We start from the raw sequence: 4,058 nt of genomic DNA on the forward strand, positions 1-4,058 counted from the left end.
CCCCTCCCCCCAACGCCTGCCCCTACTGCTGGCCTGCCCCCGAGCAGCCTGTGTGGTGGGCAGTGTGGGCAGTGGCAGGGACAGGACCATGGCTGGGCAGAAGCAGCCTCACTGCCAAAGCGCCCATACAAGGCCAAGAAGACCCGTCCCTGGAGAAACCAGGGTGGCGAGGACACCTCTCAGGACAGTAGCGGGCAACGCAGTCCCGGCAGACATCTGGCCAGGCAGAGATCCAGCATGGATGAAGGGCCCCTTCCTGGGAGAATCCCACATGGCCTGTGACCTTGAGAAGCATGGCCAGCCCCGCCGGGACCGCTGCCTCAGCCCTGGGAGCGGCTCGGCCCGTTGAGGCACACATCCCTGGTTACGACCAAGGGTCTGCCTGGGCCTGGGCTCGCGCCAGCTGCAGGGTTCCAGTCCTGGCCCTGGCGACTGGGGCACTTGGGTGCTTGTGCGTGCACTCCCAGAACCCTGCAGAGGGAGAAATGGAGAAGGGACTGGTGTGACCGAGCCCCTAAGGGAGGGCACTTTCTCCTTTGCGCTCTCTTTGGCGAGTGCTCACACTCTCTAGGAAAAAAAAAAAAAGAAGAAAAATTTTGCAGTGTTCAGGACAGCCCCCACTGCAAAATATTACCTGGCCCCAGGTGCGAGCAGCCCACAGGCTACGAGCCCTGCTCTAAGCCCGGACCTCGCCACGGGAGAAGCACGGTTATGTTGCGTGGCCTTTTGATTTTCAGACTTTGCCATAGGGCGCATCCACTCGCCACAGAGGGAATGCGAGAAGTCGCTGCCCAGGGAGGATGGCCATGCTGCAGCCTCCTCCCGGTCACGCTGCTCGCAGGGTCTCGGCGTGTGCACACATGCCCAGAGTGATTTTCAAGTCGCCAGGCCCAGGTCTAACCACAGCTGGAGCATCATGTTAGCACCCTTCAGCCTCAGGGGTCTCTGGGCCGGGCCTGGCCAGCGCTGCAGAGGCAAGCACCTCGAGAGCCCTGTGAACAAGCTAGGTATATGCACAGGCAAGAACACTGGGAGACGGGGCCCTCCCGGAGCCACTGCTGGGAACCAGCCTGGGCGACCCTGGCTGCCGCTCACGAGGGCCCCACGCCTGGCTCTGACTGCGGACGGTCCCAGAACGCCTGAGGTTTCTCCCGTTGCGTGAGCGCGCATGCACGTGAGGGAGAGGGGCGCCCCGCACAGGGCCTGGATCTCCAGCCTGTCACATCTGGGCACTCGCATGTTTCAGGCTGACAGGGCCAGCATGAGCCGTGGTCGCCATGTGGGACCGGCTGGCTTGCGTGTGGACATGGCTGCCGTTGCAAGCAGTCTACTTCACAGCAGAGGGAGAGCTCCAGGGGGCGGTGCTGGACTGCCACTGGCTGTGTTTGCATTTCAGAAATCTGAGGGCCTTCTGGAACTTCATGGGAATTGAGTAATATGAAAACACACGCGTTTCCATTGTTTCTGCGCCAGATAAACTTGTGCTTGGAGTCCATTTTCTGTGGGCGAGCTGACCCTTCTTCGTCCGTGACTGGAGTAGACCTGCCTGTGCTCTCGCCTGGGGAAGAGGGGGCCTGCAGGCCAGCAGGTGGTGGGGCCTGCCTCTGGAGGCGGGCAGGAAGGTGAGCTGTGTCCTGCGCATGTGTGTCTATGCATGTGTGTATGCATGTATGCACATGTGTGCATGTATGTGTGTGCATGTGGGGAACCTATGTGTATGCATGTGTGTGTGCATGTGGGGTGCCTGTGTGCACCCGTATGTGTGTGAGCATGTGTGTATGTGTGGGCCTGGGCATGTGTGTGCATGTGTGTGGGCCTGTGCATGGGGGGGCCTATGCATGTGTGTGGGCCTGTACATGTGTGTGTGGTGGGCTGTGCAGGAGGGGGCTGTGTGTGTGCATGTGTGCACCTGAGCATGTGTGCATGTGTGTGTGCCTGAGCATACATGTATGTGGGGGCCTATGCATGTGTGTGCATGTGTGGGGGCCTATGCATGTGTGTGCATGTGTCTGGGCCTGTGCATGTGTGCATGGGGAGCTGTGCAGGAGGGGTCTGTGTGTGTGCATGTGTGCACCTGAGCATGTGTGCATGTGCGTGTGCCTGAGCATGTGTGCATGTGGGGGGGTCTATGCATGTGTGTGCATGTGTGTGGACCTGTGCATGGGGGAGCTGTGCGTGGAGGGGCGGTGTGTGTGTGTGACCCTGAGCATGCATGTGTGTGTGCCTGTGCGAGGAGCGCTGTGCGTGGGGGGGTGGGGTGTGTGTGTGTGTGTGCATGTGTGTGGGCCTGTGTGAGGAGTGCTGTGCATGGGGGGGCACAGTGTGTGTGTGTGTGTGTGTGTGTGTGCATGTGTGGGCTTGTGCAGGGGGAGCTGTGCGTGGCGGGGGCGGTGTGTGTGTGTGTGTGTGTGTGCATGTGTGGGCTTGTGCAGGGGGAGCTGTGCGTGGCGGGGGCGGTGTGTGTGTGTGTGTGTGTGCATGTGTGTGGGCCTGTGCATGGGGGGGCTGTGCGTGGGGGGTCAGTGTGTGTGTGTGTGTATGTGTGTGGACTTGTGTGGGGACCGCTGTGCATGGGGGAGGTGGTGTGTGTGTGTGTGTTTGTGTGTGGGGGCTTGTGTGGGGAGTGCTGTGTGTGGGTGGGGCGGCGTGTGTGTGTGTGTGTGTGTGCATGTGTGTGGGCCTGTGTGGGGGGCGCTGTGCGTGGAGGGGCGGTGTGTGTGTGTGTGTGTGTGTGTGCATGTGTATACCTGAGCACACATGCATGTGTGGGTGGATAACTCCCCTCCAGCCCTAGATTCTGAGAAAGGGGGGATCCATGCCTCGTCCCTGCAAAGCCTGGGATTCCCGGGTCACAGACTTGCAGCCACCCTGGGTCAGCACAGCCAAGCCTGGCGTGGGTGGGGGCAGGGGCCAGGGCAGGGCCAGTGTTTTCCCAGGATCCCCTGGGGAGGAGGACAGGCAGGCTGTGGGGGAAGCAGCTGCGCCCAGCCCTACAACCCCTTCCAGGGAGACCTCCCAACTCCAGCCTGCCTGCTCCCTAGGAGAGGTGCTGCCCTACCCCTCTCAGGCCTGCGAGCACACCCCTGTGCCCTGCCCCTCAGCTTCCGGGTGTCCAGGGGGTGATCTGTGGGACCTTGGCCGAGTGGAGTGGGGCCAGGAGGCATTCCCCAAGCCCTGCCATGGGCTCTGTGGGAGAAGGAGGGACAGAAAGGGCAGCCCGGTCTCCTAGGAGTGGGGGACAGTCAGGGCTCGGTCTGAGTCCAGTGGGCTGCCCCGCACGGGCCCAGGCTGAGAGATGAAGGGGCCTCCTGCTGGGCACCCTCCCCAACCACCCTCACCTGGACAGCAGGTGTGGTCTGCTTGCGGCAGAGGACTGGGACTCCGAGAGGCTGGCCCACTCGCTGTTGCCCACAGAGCAGGGGTGAGGCTGGTCTCTGGCCTACAGCCAGGCCCGAGCCTGAGTGACACCAGTTAGGGCCTGAGGAGGGCGAACCCAGATCCCTCGCTCGTTCACGAGACAGACAAGGAGTACGCACCCCAGTGGGGCGTGGCCCCGCGGCCGTCCCTCTCCACGTCCCCCTTCTGGACTTCGGGCATGTGCACACCTGCCCAGCGCCTGTCTCAAGCTGCTGGGTTCAAGACTCAGACTGCATAGTTGGCCACGTGGGATCCAGCACCCTCACCGCCAGGCCACGAGCAGGCTCCACACGAACTCTCCGAAGTCCCCTGGCATGCATCTCGCGAGGTTTCCTGTGTTTACATGATGAGTTGTGCCCCGCAGATCCTCCTCGCTGTCACTTACTCTGCAGAGGCTCCGGGAGAGGCCCTGCTGGGCCATAGCACCCTGGGTCCAGTCCTTCTACCCCAGGGTGCGCACGGCCACCCAGGGCCTGCCCGTCTGGGCTCTGGCCAGGCTCAGCGGGTCGTTTCCGAGGTTAAGCACCCACTGGGCCAGTGACAGCGTGCACCTGCACTCCTCGGAGGCTGCCCCTGCGCCACACCGCCACACCGCCCACACCGCCACACCGCCACACCACCCAGCACCACCCACACCCCAT

Source organism: Tupaia chinensis, unplaced genomic scaffold, assembly GCF_000334495.1.
Source record: "Tupaia chinensis unplaced genomic scaffold, TupChi_1.0 Scaffold147500_2, whole genome shotgun sequence".
NCBI classification, from domain to species: Eukaryota; Metazoa; Chordata; class Mammalia; order Scandentia; family Tupaiidae; genus Tupaia; species Tupaia belangeri.